The following is a 17,424-nucleotide window of genomic DNA, read 5'->3' on the forward strand; positions in this document are numbered from 1 at the left end:
CATAACCCTAACCCTCACACTAACCCTAACCCCTAACACTAAACCTAAGTCAGACCTTAACCTTAAACCTATAACTAACCCTAACACTAAACATAACCCTAACACTAATCCTAAGACTAACCCTAAACGGTAACCATTACTCTAACCCTAACCATAAACCTAACCATAAACTCTAAGCCTAACCCTAACCCAAACACTAACCCTAAACCTAAACCTAATGCTAACACTAACCCTAAACCCTAACCCTAACCCTTACCTAAACCCAAACATAAACCTAACGCTAACCCCAACCCTAACCCTAAACCTATTCATAACCCTAACCCTAAGAGTAACCCGAACCCTAACACTAACCCTATCCATAACACCTAACCCGTAACCCTATGCTTAAACCTAACTCTAACTCTGACACTAACCCCAACCTTAAACCTAAGCCCTAACACCTAACCCCTAACCCTAACCCTAAACCCTAACCCTAACCCTTACCTAAACCCAAACATAAACCTAACGCTAACCCCAACCCTAACCCTAAACCGATTCATAACACTAACCCTAAGGGTAACAGGAAACCTAACACTAAACCTATCCCTAACACCTACCCCCTGACCAAAGCCTAAACCTAACACTAAACCAAACCCTAATCCTAACCCTAACCCTAACCCTAAACCTAACCCTAACCCTAACCATAAAACTAATGCTAACCCTAACCCTAAAACTAATGCTAAACCTAACCTTAACCCTAACCCTAACTCTAACCCTAAAACTATCCCTAACACCTAACCCCTAAACCTAACACTAAACCTAACACTAAACCTAAACATAACAGCAAACATAACCCTAACTCTAAACCTAATCATAACCCTAACCATAACCATAAACCGAAGCCAAACCCTAACCCTATCCCTAACACCTAACACCTAACACATAACGCTAACCCTAACACTAACCCAAAGACTAACCATAACCCTAACCCTAAAACCTAACCATAACCCAAACCATAAAATGCTAGACTAACCCAAAACCTAACCCTAACCCTAAACCTAACCCTAACACTAAGCCTAACCTTAACGCTAGCACTAAACGTTAACCTATTCATAACACTAACCCTAACCGAAACCTGAAGCCTAACACTAACCCTATCACTCACACTTAACCCTAAACCTAATGCTAAACCTAATGCTAACCCAATCCTAAACCTAATCCTTACATTAAAACTTACAATAACCCTAAACCTAATCAAAACCCTAACCATAAGCCCCAACCCTAACATTAACCCTAAGCTGTAAACCTAACCCTAACCCTAACCCTAAAACTAAACCTAACCCTAATCCTAAACGTAACACTAACCCTAAACCAAAACACTAACACTAAGCCCTAAGCCTTACCCTAACCCTAAACCTAACCCTAACCCTAAGCTGTAAACTGAATCCTAACCCTAACCCTGAAACTAAACCTAACCCTAAACCTACCCCTAACACTAAACCTAACCCTAAAACCTAACCATAACACTTAATCTAAACCTAACACTAAAACTAACCCTAACACAAATGTTAAGCCTAACGCTAACCCTGACCCTAAGCCTTACCCTAACACCCAACTCTTAAACCTCACCCTAAACTAACCCTAACCTAACCCTAACCCTAACCCCAACCCTAAACCTAATCCCTAACACCTAACCCTAAACGTAAGACTAATCCTAAGAATGACACTAACCCTAACCCTACCCTTAACCCGAAACCTAATGCTAACCCTAAGCCTAAACCTAACCCTAACCCTAACCCTAACACCCTAACCCGAAACCTAATGCTAACCCTAACCCTAAGCCCTAAACCTAACCTTTACCTAAACCCAAACAAAAACCTAACGCTAACCCCAATCCTAACCCTAAACCTATTCATAACCCTAACCCTAAGACTAACCCGAACCCTAACACTAACCCTATGCCTAACACGTAACCCGTAAACCTAAGGCTAAACCTACCTCTAACTCTGACACTAACCCTAACCTTAAACCTAAGCCCTAACACCTAACCCCTAACCCTAACCCTAAACCTAACACTAACTCTAACCCGAACCCTAACCCTAAAACTAATGCTAACGCTAAACCTAAAACTAATCCTAACCCTAACATTAACCCTAACGCTAACCCTAAAACTATCCCTAACACCTAACCCCTAAACCTAACACAAACTAAAACTAAACCTAAACCTATCGGCAAACATAACCCTAACTCTAAACCTAATCATAACCTTAACCATAAACATAACCGGAAGACAAATCCTAACCCTATCCCTAAAACCTAACACATAACGCTAACCCTAACCCTAACCAAAGCCTAACCATAACCCTAACCCTAAAGCCTAAACATAACCCATTCCATAAAATGCTAGACTAACCCAAAACCTAACCCTAACCCAAAACCTAGCCCTAACCCTAACACTAACCTTAACGCTAGCACTAAACATTAACTTATTCAAAACACTAAACCTAACTGAATCCTGAAGACTAACACTAAACCTATCCCTAACACCTAACCCTAAACCTAACGCTAATCCTATCCCTAACACTCACCCTAAGCCTATCACTAACGCTAAACCTAATGCTAACCCAATCCTAAACCTAACCCTAATATTAACCCTTGCAATAACCCTAAACATAATCAAAACCCTAGCCCTAAGCCCCAACCTAACCCTAACCCTAAGCTGTAAACCTAACAATAACCATAACTCTAAAACTAAATCTAACCCTAATACTAACCCTAACCCTAAACCCTAACCCTAACACTAACCCTAACACTAACACTAAAATTAACCCTAACGCTAATGTTAATCCCAACGCTAACCCTAACCCTAACCATAACCATAACACCCAACACTTCACCATCACCCTAACACTAACCCTAACCCTAACTCTAATCCCTCACACCTAACCCTAAACCTAAGACTAATCCTAACCCTAGCACTAACCCAAACACTACACTTTACCCGAAAACTAATGCTAACCCTAAACCTAAACCTAACATTAACACTAACACTTACCTTAAGCCTAAATCTAATCATAACCCTAACCCTAAGCCCTAATCCTAAAGCTAACCCTAACGCTAACCGTAAACCTAAACCTAAACCTAAACCTAAACCTAACCCTAACCCTAAATATAACCCTAAGCTCTAAACCTAAAAATAACCCTAACCCTAAAACTAAACCTAATCCTAAAACTAAAACTAACCCTAAACCTAAGGTTAGGCCTAACCCTAAGCCTAAATCTAAACCTAATGCTAACCCCAACCCGAACCCTAAACCTATTCATAACGCTAAGCCTAAGGGTAACAGGAAACCTAACACTAAACCTATCCCTAACCTAAGCCCTAACCCTAAGCTTAAACCTAACACTAACCCAAACCCTAATCCTAACCCTAACCCTAAACTGAAAGCAAAACCTAACGCTAAACACAGCCCTAACCTAAAACCTTACCCTATACCTAACCCTAACCATAACCCTAAACCTAAATCTACCCATAACACTAACCCCAAACCATAACCCAAACCCTCACACTAACCCTAACCCCTAACACTAAACCTAAGTCAGACCTTAAACATAACCCTATAACTAACCCTAACACTAACCATAACCCTAACACTAATCCTAAGACTAACCCTAAACGGTAACCATTACTCTTACCCTAACCATAAACCTAACCCTAACCTCTAAGCCTAACCCTAACCCTAACACTAACCCTAAATCTCAAGCTAATGCTAACCCTAACCCTAAACCCTAACCCTAACCCTTACTTAAACCCAAACATAAACCTAACGCTAACCCCAAACCTAACCCTAAACCTATTCATAACCCTAACCCTAGGAGTAACCCGAACCCTCACACTAACCCTATCCCTAACACCTAACCCGTAACCCTATGCTTAAACCTAACTCTAACTCTGACACTAACACCAACCTTAAACCTAAGCCCTAACACCTAACCCCTAACCCTAACCCTAAACCTAGCACTAAATCTAACCCTAACCCGAACCCTAACCCTAACCCTAACCATAAAACTAATGCTAACCCTAAACGTAAAACTAATGCTAAACCTAACCTTAACCCTAACCCTAACCCTAAAACTATCCCTAACACCTAACCCCTAAACCTAACACTAAACCTAAACCTAACGGCAAACATAACCCTAACTCTAAACCTAATCATAACCCTAACCATAACCATAACCCGAAGCCAAACTCTAACCCTATCCCTAACACCTAACACCTAACACATAACGCTAACCCTAACCCTAACCCAAAGCCTAACCAAAACCCTAACCCTAAAGCCTAACCATAACCCTAACCATAAAATGCTAGACTAACCCAAAACCTAACCCTAACCCTAAACCTAACACTAACCCTAAGCCTAACATTAATGCTAGCACTAAACGTTAACCTAATCATAACACTAACCCTAACCGAAACCTGAAGCCTAACACTAACCCTATCACTCAAACCTAACCCTAAACCTAACGCTAAACCTAATGCTAACACAATCCTAAACCTAACCCTAACATGAACCCTTACAATAACCCTAAACCTAATCAAAACTCTAACCCTAAGCCCCAACCCTAACATTAAACCTAAGCTGTAAACCTAACCCTAACCCTAACCCTAAAACTAAATCTAACCTAATCCTAACCCTAACACTAAACCTAACCCTAAACCCTAAACCTAACACTAACCCTAAACCTAACACTAAAATTAACCCTAACACTAATGTTAAGCCCAACGCTAACCCTAACCCTAACCCTAACCATAAACATAACAACCAACACTTCACCCTCACCCTAAACCTAACCCTAACCCTACCCTAATCCCTCACACCTAACCCTAAACCTAAGACTAAATCTAACCCTAGCACTAACCCAAGCACTACACTTTACCCAAAAACTAATGCTAACCCTAAACCTAAACCTAACCCTAACACTAACACTTACCCTAAGCCTAAACCTAATCATAACCCTATCCCTAAGCCCTAACCCTAAACCGAACCCTAACCGTAAACCTAAACCTAAACCTAAACCTAAACCTAACCCTAAATGTAACCCTAAGCGCTAAAACTAAACCTAACCCTAAAACTAAACCTAATCCTAAAACTAAAACTAATCCTAAACCTAAGGTTAGGCCTAACCATAAGCCTAAATCTAAACCTAATGCTAACACCAACCGGAACCCTAAACCTATTCATAACCCTAACCCTAAGGTTAACAGGAAACCTAACACTAAACCTATCCCTAACACCTAACCCCTGACCCTAAGCCTAAACCTAACACTAAACCAAAACCTAATCCTAACCCTAACCCTAACCCTCACGCTCTAACCCTAACCGGAACCCTAAACCTAACTCTAAACCTAAACCTAAACCAAACCCTCTAACACAAACCATAAACATAATGCAACCCTAACTCTAACCCTCTAATGCTAAACCTAACCCTAACTCTCAAACTCTAACCCTAATCCTAACCCTAAACCTCTAACCCTGTAACCATAACCATAACCATAACTCAAAACCTAAACCAAACATTCTAACACTAATCCAAACCCTAACTCGAACCATAACTCTAAGCCTAAACCTAAACCTAACCCTCTAACACTAACGCAAAACATAACCCACCATTAACTCTAACCCGCTAACCCAAACCCTAACCATAAACATAACCATAACCATAACCCTAACCCTAACCCTAACACTAACCCGAACCTTAATCCTAACCCTAACCCTAACCCTAACGCTAATGTTAATCCTAAACCTAACTCTAAACCTAACCGCAAAACTAACCCTGACCCTAACCCTTACACTAACCCTAACATTATCCCTAAACATAAGCCAACCCTAGCTATAACCCTCTAGCCCTAACACTAACGCTAAACCTAACTCTAACCCTCTAGCCCTACCCCTTTGCTTAACCCTAAACCTAAACCTAACCCTAACACTTACCTTAACGATAACATTAATGCTAACCCTAAACCTAACCCTAAACCTAATCCTAAACCTAACCCTAATGCTAACCCTAAGCCTAACCCTAACCCTAACCATAAATGTAACCCTAATCCTAAATCTACCTCTAACCCTAATGCTAACCCTAACACTAACACTAACCCTAAACATAACCCAACCCTAACTCTAACCCTCTAACCCTAACTCTAATCCTAACCCTAACTCTAAACGTCTAACCCTAACACTAACCTTAACCAAAACTCTCTAACCTTCTAACCCTAACCCTAACCAGAACCCTAACCCTAGTGCAACCCTAACCCGCTAAGCCTAACCCTAACCCTAACCTTAAATCTAACACAAAGTCTAATCCCAACACGAACCCTAAACCGAACCCTAACTTAAACACTATCCCTAACCCTCTATGCCTAACCATAAACCTAACACTAACCCTAAACCCTAACCCTAACACTTATGCTATCCCTAACCCTAAGCCTAACATAATCCAAATCCTAACACTAACCCTAAAGCTAACCTTAAACCTAAACCTTATGCGAACCCTTAACCTTACCCTAACCCTAACCCTAACCCTAACCCTAAACATAACCATAACCATAAACCTAACCCTAACCATAACGCTAACCCAAACCTTAATCCTAACCCTTACCCAAACCCTAACGCTAATGTTAACCCTAACCCTAACTCTAAACCTAACCGCATACCTAACCTTAACCCTAACCCTTACACTAACCCTAACATTAACCCTAAACATAAGCCAACCCTAGCTATAACCCTCTAGCCCTAACACTAACGCTAACCCTAGCTCTAACCCTCAAACCCTACCCCTTAGCCTAACCCTAAACCTAAACCTAACCCTAACACTTACCCTAACGATAACATTAATGCTAACCCTAAACCTAACCCTAAACCTAACCCTAATGCTAACCCTAAGCCTAACCCTAACCCTAACCACAAATGTAAACCTAATCCTAAATCTACCCCTAACCCTAATGCTAACCCTAACCCTAACACTTAACCTAAACATAACCCAACCCTAACTCTAAACATGTAACCCTAACCCTAATCCTAACCCTAACTCTAAAGGTCTAACCCTAACACTAACCTTAACCAAAACTCTCTAACCTTCTAACGCAAACCCTAACCAAAACCCTAATCCCTCACACCTAACGCTACACCTAAGACTAATCCTAAACCTAGCACTAACCCAAACACTACACTTTACCCGAAAACCAATGGTAACCCTAAACCTAAACCTAACCCTAACACTAACACTTACCCTAAGCCTAAACCTAATCATAACCCTAAGCCCTAACCCTAACCCTAACCCTAATGCTAACCGTAAACCTAAACAGAAACCTAAACCTAAACCTAAACCTAACCCTAACCCTAAATATAACCCTAAGCCCTAAACCTAAACCTAACCCTAACCCTAAAACTAAACCTAATCCTAAAACTAAAACTAACCCTAAACGTAAGGTTAAGCCTAACACTAAGCCTAAAACTAAACCTAATGCTAACCCCAACCCGAACCCTAAACCTATTCATAACCCTAACCCTAAGGGTAACAGGAAACCTAACACTAAACCTATCCCTAACACCTAAGCCCTAACCCTAAGCCTAAACCTAACACTAACCCAAACCCTAAACCTAACCCTAACCCTAAGCCTAAACCTAACAGTAATCTTAACCCTAACCCTAACCCTAACCCTAAACCTAACCCTAATCATAACCCTAACCCTAAGCTGTAACCCTAAACCAAACCCTAACCTGAACCCTTACCCTAACCATAATCTCTCACTCCAATCGTAAACCTTACCCTATATCTAACTCTAACCATAACCCTAAACCTAAATCTACCCATAACACTAACCCCAAACCATAACCCTAACCCTCACACTAACCCTAACCCCTAACACTAAACCTAAGTCAGACCTTAACCTTAAACCTATAACTAACCCTAACACTAAACATAACCCTAACACTAATCCTAAGACTAACCCTAAACGGTAACCATTACTCTAACCCTAACCATAAACCTAACCCTAAACTCTAAGCCTAACCCTAACCCAAACACTAACCCTAAACCTAAACCTAATGCTAACACTAACCCTAAACCCTAACCCTAACCCTTACCTAAACCCAAACATAAACCTAACGCTAACCCCAACCCTAACCCTAAACCTATTCATAACCCTAACCCTAAGAGTAACCCGAACCCTAACACTAACCCTATCCATAACACCTAACCCGTAACCCTATGCTTAAACCTAACTCTAACTCTGACACTAACCCCAACCTTAAACCTAAGCCCTAACACCTAACCCCTAACCCTAACCCTAAACCCTAACCCTAACCCTTACCTAAACCCAAACATAAACCTAACGCTAACCCCAACCCTAACCCTAAACCGATTCATAACACTAACCCTAAGGGTAACAGGAAACCTAACACTAAACCTATCCCTAACACCTACCCCCTGACCAAAGCCTAAACCTAACACTAAACCAAACCCTAATCCTAACCCTAACCCTAACCCTAACCCTAACCCTAACCATAAAACTAATGCTAACCCTAACCCTAAAACTAATGCTAAACCTAACCTTAACCTTAACCCTAACTCTAACCCTAAAACTATCCCTAACACCTAACCCCTAAACCTAACACTAAACCTAACACTAAACCTAAACATAACAGCAAACATAACCCTAACTCTAAACCTAATCATAACCCTAACCTAAACCATAAACCGAAGCCAAACCCTAACCCTATCCCTAACACCTAACACCTAACACATAACGCTAACCCTAACACTAACCCAAAGACTAACCATAACCCTAACCCTAAAACCTAACCATAACCCAAACCATAAAATGCTAGACTAACCCAAAACCTAACCCTAACCCTAAACCTAACCCTAACACTAAGCCTAACCTTAACGCTAGCACTAAACGTTAACCTATTCATAACACTAACCCTAACCGAAACCTGAAGCCTAACACTAACCCTATCACTCACACTTAACCCTAAACCTAATGCTAAACCTAATGCTAACCCAATCCTAAACCTAATCCTTACATTAAAACTTACAATAACCCTAAACCTAATCAAAACCCTAACCATAAGCCCCAACCCTAACATTAACCCTAAGCTGTAAACCTAACCCTAACCCTAACCCTAAATCTAAACCTAACCCTAATCCTAAACGTAACACTAACCCTAAACCAAAACACTAACACTAAGCCCTAAGCCTTACCCTAACCCTAAACCTAACCCTAACCCTAAGCTGTAAACTGAATCCTAACCCTAACCCTGAAACTAAACCTAACCCTAAACCTACCCCTAACACTAAACCTAACCCTAAAACCTAACCATAACACTTAATCTAAACCTAACACTAAAACTAACCCTAACACAAATGTTAAGCCTAACGCTAACCCTGACCCTAAGCCTTACCCTAACACCCAACTCTTAAACCTCACCTTAAACTAACCCTAACCTAACCCTAACCCTAACCCCAACCCTAAACCTAATCCCTAACACCTAACCCTAAACGTAAGACTAATCCTAAGAATGACACTAACCCTAACCCTACCCTTAACCCGAAACCTAATGCTAACCCTAAGCCTAAACCTAACCCTAACCCTAACCCTAACACCCTAACCCGAAACCTAATGCTAACCCTAACCCTAAGCCCTAAACCTAAACCTAACCCTAAACCTAAATCTAAACCTAAACCTAAACCTAAACCCAACCCTAACACTAACACTAACCCTAAGGCCTAACCCTAAACCTAACCCTAAACCTAAACCTAAACCTAAACCTAACTCTAACTCTAACCCTAAGCTCTAAACCTAAACCTAACCCTAACCCTAAAACTAAACCTAAGGCTTACACTAAAACTAACCCTAAACCTAATGTTAAGCCTAACCCTAACCCTAAACCTAAATATAATGCTAACCCCAACCCGAACCCTAAACCTACTCATAACCCTAACCCTAAGGGTAACACGAAATCTAACATTAAACCTATGCCTAACACCTAACCGCTAAACCTACAACTAACCCAAAACCTAAACCTAATCCTAACCCTAACCCTAAACCCAAACCTAAACCTAACGCTAACCCCAACCCTAACCCAAAACCTACTCATGAGCCTAACACTAAGGGTAACCCGAAACCTAACACTAACCCTATGCCCAACACCTAACACCTAACCCTAAGCCTAAACCTAACACTAATGCTAACCCTAACCCTAACCCTAAACCTAAACCTAAACATAAACCTAATCATAACACTAACCCGAAGCCGTAACCCTAATCCAAACCATTACCTGAACGCTAACCCTAACCTTAAACTCTAACACTAATCCTAAACCTGACCCTATACCTAACCCTAACCATAACCCTAAAACTAAATCTAAACATAACACTAACCCTAACCATAACCCTAACCCTCACACGAACCCTAACCCTATCCCCTAACACTAAACCTAAGTCAGACCTTAAACCTAACGCTATAACTAACCCTAACACTAACCATAACCCTAACACAAATCCTAAGACGAACCCTAAACTGTAAACATTACTCTAACCCTAACCATAAACCTAACCCTAACCTCTAAGTCTAACACTAACCCTAAACGTAAACCTAATGCTAACCCTAACCCTAAACCCTAACCCTAACCTTTACCTAAACCCAAACAAAAACCTAACGCTAACCCCAATCCTAACCCTAAACCTATTCATAACCCTAACCCTAAGACTAACCCGAACCCTAACACTAACCCTATGCCTAACACCTAACCCGTAAACCTAAGGCTAAACCTACCTCTAACTCTGACACTAACCCTAACCTTAAACCTAAGCCCTAACACCTAACACCTAAACCTAACCCTAAACCTAACACTAACTCTAACCCGAACCCTAACCCTAAAACTAATGCTAACACTAAACCTAAAACTAATGCTAACCCTAACATTAACCCTAACGCTAACCCTAAAACTATCCCTAACACCTAACCCCTAAATCTAACACAAACTAAAACTAAACCTAAACCTATCGGCAAACATAACCCTAACTCTAAACCTAATCATAACCCTAACCATAAACATAACCGGAAGACAAATCCTAACCCTATCCCTAAAACCTAACACATAACGCTACCCCTAACCCTAACCAAAGCCTAACCATAACCCTAACCCTAAAGCCTAAACATAACCCATTGCATAAAATGCTAGACTAACCCAAAACCTAACCCTAACCCAAAACCTAGCCCTAACCCTAACACTAACCTTAACGCTAGCACTAAACATTAACTTATTCAAAACACTAAACCTAACTGAATCCTGAAGACTAACACGAACCCTATCCCTAACACCTAACCCTAAACCTAACGCTAATCCTATCCCTAACACTCACCCTAAGCCTATCACTAACGCTAAACCTAATGCTAATACAATCCTAAACCTAACCTTAATATTAACCCTTACAATAACCCTAAACATAATCAAAACCCTAGCCCTAAGCCCCAACCCTAACCCTAACCCTAAGCTGTAAACCTAACAATAACCATACCTCTAAAACTAAATCTAACCCTAATACTAACCCTAACCCTAAACCCTAACCCTAACACTCACCCTAACCCTAACACTAAAATTAACCCTAACGCTAATGTTAAGCCCAATGCTAACCCTAACCCTAACCATAACCATAACACCCAACACTTCACCATCACCGTAACACTAACCCTAACCCTAACTCTAATCCCTCACACCTAACCCTAAACCTAAGACTAATTCTACCCCTAGCACTAACCCAAACACTACACTTTACCCGAAAACTAATGCTAACCCTAAACCTAAACCTAACATTAACACTAACACTTACCTTAAGCCTAAATCTAATCATAACCCTAACCCTAAGCCCTAATCCTAAAGCTAACCCTAACGCTAACCGTAAACCTAAACCTAAACCTAAACCTAAACCTAACCCTAACCCTAACCCTAAATATAACCCTAAGCTCTAAACCTAAAAATAACCCTAACCCTAAAACTAAACCTAATCCTAAAACTAAAACTAACCCTAAACCTAAGGTTAGGCCTAACCCTAAGCCTAAATCTAAACCTAATGCTAACCCCAACCCGAACCCTAAACCTATTCATAACGCTAACCCTAAGGGTAACAGGAAACCTAACACTAAACCTATCCCTGACACCTAAGCCCTAACCCTAAGCTTAAACCTAACACTAACCCAAACCCTAATCCTAACCCTAACCCTAAACTGAAAGCAAAACCTAACGCTAAACACAGCCCTAACCTAAAACCTTACCCTATACCTAACCCTAACCATAACCCTAAACCTAAATCTACCCATAACACTAACCCCAAACCATAACCCAAACCCTCACACTAACCCTAACCCCTAACACTAAACCTAAGTCAGACCTTAAACATAACCCTATAACTAACCCTAACACTAACCATAACCCTAACACTAACCCTAAGACTAACCCTAAATGGTAACCATTACTCTTACCCTAACCATAAACCTAACCCTAACCTCTAAGCCTAACCCTAACAGTAACACTAACGCTAAAACTCATGCTAATGCTAACCCTAACCCTAAACCCTAACCCTAACCCTTACCTAAACCCAAACATAAACCTAATGCTAACCCCAAACCTAACCCTAAACCTATTCATAACGATAACCCTAAGAGTAACCCGAACCCTCACACTAACCCTATCCATAACACCTAACCCGTAACCCTATGCTTAAACCTAACTCTAACTCTGACACTAACACCAACCTTAAACCTAAGCCCTAACATCTAACCCCTAACGCTAACCCTAAACCTAGCACTAACTCTAACCCTAACCCGAACCCTAACCCTAACCCTAACCCTAAAACTAATGCTAACCCTAACTGTAAAACTAATGCTAAACCTAACCTTAAACCTAACCCTAACCCTAAAACTATCCCTAACACCTAACCCCTAAACCTAACACTAAACCTAAACCTAACGGCAAACATAACCCTAACTCTAAACCTAATCATAACCCTAACCATAACCATAAGCCGAAGCCAAACCCTAACCCTATCCCTAACACCTAACACCTAACACATAACGCTAACCCTAACCCTAACCCAAAGCCTAACCAAAACCCTAACCCTAAAGCCTAACCATAAACCAAACCATAAAATGCTAGACTAACCCAAAACCTAACCCTAACCCTAAAGCTAACCCTAACCCTAAGCCTAACCTTAACGCTAGCACTAAACGTTAACCTAATCATAACACTAACCCTAACCGAAACCTGAAGCCTAACACTAACCCTATCACTCACACCTAACCCTAAACCTAACGCTAAACCTAATGCTAACCCAATCCTAAACCTAAGCCTAACATTAACCCTTACAATAACCCTAAACCTAATCAAAACTCTAACCCTAAGCCCCAACCCTAACATTAAACCTAAGCTGTAAACCTAACCCTAAACCTAACCCTAAAACTAAATCTAACCCTAATCCTAACCCTAACACTAACCCTAACCCTAAACCTTAACCCTAACATTAACCCTAACCCTAACACTAAAATTAACCCTAACGCTAATGTTAAGCCCAACGCTAACCCTAACCCTAACCATAACCATAACAACCAACACTTCACCCTAACCCTTAAACTAACCCTAACCCTAACGCTAATCCCTCACACCTAACCCTAAACCTAAGACTAATCCTAAACCTAGCACTAACCCAAACACTACATTTAACCGAAAACTAATGCTAAACCTAAACCTAAACCTAACCCTAACACTAACACTTACCCTAAGCCTAAACCTAATCATAACCCTAACCCTAAGCCCTAAACCTAAACCGAACCCTAACCGTAAACCTAAACCTAAACCTAAACCTAAACCTAAACCTAACCCTAAATGTAACACTAAGCTCTAAAACTAAACCTAACCCTAAAACTAAACCTAATCCTAAAACTAAAACTAATCCTAAACCTAAGGTTAGGCATAACCATAAGCCTAAATCTAAACCTAATGCTAACACCAACCGGAACCCTAAACCTATTCATAACCCTAACCCTAAGGTTAACAGGAAACCTAACACTAAACCTATCCCTAACACCTAACCACTGACCATAAGCCTAAACCTAACACTAAACCAAAACCTAATCCTAACCCTAACCCTAACCCTAACCCTAACGCTCTAACCCTAACCCGAACCCTAACCCTAACTCTAAACCTAAACCTAAACCAAACCCTCTAACACAAACCATATACATAATGCAACCCTAACTCTAACCCTCTAATGCTAAACCTAACCCTAACTCTCAAACTCTAACCCTAATCCTAACCCTAACCCTCTAACCCTGTAACCATAACCATAACCATAACTCAAAACCTAAACCAAACATTCTAACACTAATCCTAACCCTAACTCGAACCATAACTCTAAGCCTAAACCTAAACCTAACCCTCTAACACTAACGCAAAACATAACCCACCATTAACTCTAACCCGCTAACCCTAACCCTAACCATAAACATAACCATAACCATAACCCTAACCCTAACCCTAACACTAACCCGAACCTTAATCCTAACCCTAACCCTAACCCTAACGCTAATGCTAATCCTAAACCTAACTCTAAACCTAACCGCAAACCTAACCCTAACCCTAACCCTTACACTAACCCTAACATTATCCCTAAACATAAGCCACCCCTAGCTATAACCCTCTAGCCCGAACCGTAACGCTAAACCTAACTCTAACCCTCTAACCCTACCCCTTTGCTTAACCCTAAACCTAAACCTAACCCTAACACTTACCTTAACGTTAACATTAATGCTAACCCTAAACCTAACCCTAAACCTAATCCTAAACCTAACCCTAATGCTAACCCTAAGCCTAACCCTAACCCTAACCATAAATTTAACCCTAATCCTAAATCTACCTCTAACCCTAATGCTAACCCTAACACTAACACTAACCCTAAACATAACCCAACCCTAACTTTAACCCTCTAACCCTAACTCTAATCCTAACCCTAACTCTAAACGCCTAACCCTAACACTAACCTTAACCAAAACTCTCTAACCTTCTAACCCTAACCCTAACCAGAACCCTAACCCTAGTGCAACCCTAACCCGCTAAGCCTAACCCTAACCCTAACCTTAAATCTAACACAAAGTCTAATCCCAACACGAACCGTAAACCGAACCATAACCTAAACACTATCCCTAACCCTCTATGCCTAAAAATAAACCTAACACTGACCCTAAACCCTAACCCTAACACTTATGCTATCCCTAACCCTAACCCTAACCTAATCCAAATCCTAACACTAACCCTAAAGCTAATCTTAAACCTAAACCTTATGCGAACCCTTAACCTTACCCTAACCCTAACCATAACCCGAACCCTAAACATAATCATAACCATAAACCTAACCCTAACCATAACGCTAACCCAAACCTTAATCCTAACCCTTACCCAAACCCTAACGCTAATGTTAACCCTAACCCTAACTCAAAACTACCCGCAAACCTAATCCTAACCCTAACCCTTACACTAACCCTAACATTAACCCTAAACATAAGCCAACCCTAGCTATAACCCTCTAGCCCTAACACTAACGCTGACCCTAGCTCTAACCCTCTAACCCTACCCCTTAGCCTAACCCTAAACCTAAACCTAACCCTAACACTTACCCTAACGATAACATTAATGCTAACCCTAAACCTAACCCTAAACCTAACCCTAATGCTAACCCTAAGCCTAAACCTAACCCTAACCACAAATGTAAACCTAATCCTAAATCTACCCATAACCCTAATGCTAACCCTAACCCTAACACTTAACCTAAACATAACCCAACCCTAACTCTAACCCTCTAACACTAACCCTAATTCTAACCCTAACTCTAAACGTCTAACCCTAACACTAAACTTAACCAAAACTCTCTAACCTTCTAACCCAAACCCTTACCAAAACCCTAATCCCTCACACCTAACGCTACACCTAAGACTAATCCTAAACCTAGCACTAACCCAAACACTACACTTTACCCGAAAACCAATGGTAACCCTAAACCTAAACCTAACCCTAACACTAACACTTACCCTAAGCATAACCTAATCATAACCATAAGCCCTAACCCTAACCCTAACCCTAACGCTAACCGTAAACCTAAACAGAAACCTAAACCTAAACCTAAACCTAACGCTAACCCTAAATATAACCCTAAGCCCTAAATCTAAACCTAACCCTAACCCTAAAAGTAAACCTAATCCTAAAACTAAAACTAAACCTAAACCTAAGGTTAAGCCTAACACTAAGCCTAAATCTAAACCTAATGCTAACCCCAACCCGAACCCTAAACCTATTCATAACCCTAACCCTAAGGGTAACAGGAAACCTAACACTAAACCTATCCCTAACACCTAAGCCCTAACCCTAAGCCTAAACCTAACACTAACCCAAACCCTAATCCTAACCCTAACCCTAAACCTAACCCTAAACCGAAACCTAAACCTAACGCTAAACACAGCCCTAACCTAAACCTATTCATAAACCTAACACTAAGGGTAACCCGAAACCTAACACTAACCCTATGCCCAACATCTAACACCTAACCCTAAGCCTAAACCTAACACTAATCTTAACCCTAAACCTAACCCTAACCCTAAACCTAAACCTAACCCTAATCATAACCCTAACCCTAAGCTGTAACCCTAAACCAAACCCTAACCTGAACCCTTACCCTAACCATAATCTCTCACTCCAATCGTAAACCTTACCCTATATCTAAATCTAACCATAACCCTAAACCCAAATCTACCCATAACACTAACCCCAAACCATAACCCTAACCCTCACACTAACCCTAACCCCTAACACTAAACCTAAGTCAGACCTTAAACTTAAACCTATAACTAACCCTAACACTAAACATAACCCTAACACTAATCCTAAGACTAACCCTAAACGGTAACCATTACTCTAACCCTAACCATAAACCTAACCCTAAACTCTAAGCCTAACCCTAACCCTAACACTAACCCTAAACCTAAACCTAATGCTAACACTAACCCTAAACCCTAACCCTAACCCTTACCTAAACCCAAACATAAACCTAACGCTAACCCCAACCCTAACCCTAAACCTATTCATAACCCTAACCCTAAGAGTAACCCAAACCCTAACACTAACCCTATCCATAACACCTAACCCGTAACCCTATGCTTAAACCTAACTCTAACTCTGACACTAACCCCAACCTTAAACCTAAGACCTAACACCTAAAGCCTAACCCTAACCCTAAACCCTAACCCTAACCCTTACCTAAACCCAAACATAAAGCTAACGCTAACCCCAACCCTAACCCTAAACCGATTCATAACCCTAACCCTAAGGGTAACAGGAA

Source organism: Cavia porcellus, unplaced genomic scaffold (genome assembly GCF_034190915.1).
Source record: "Cavia porcellus strain 051 isolate PalLab524CR breed Dunkin Hartley unplaced genomic scaffold, mCavPor4.1 scaffold_7, whole genome shotgun sequence".
Lineage (NCBI taxonomy): Eukaryota > Metazoa > Chordata > Mammalia > Rodentia > Caviidae > Cavia > Cavia porcellus.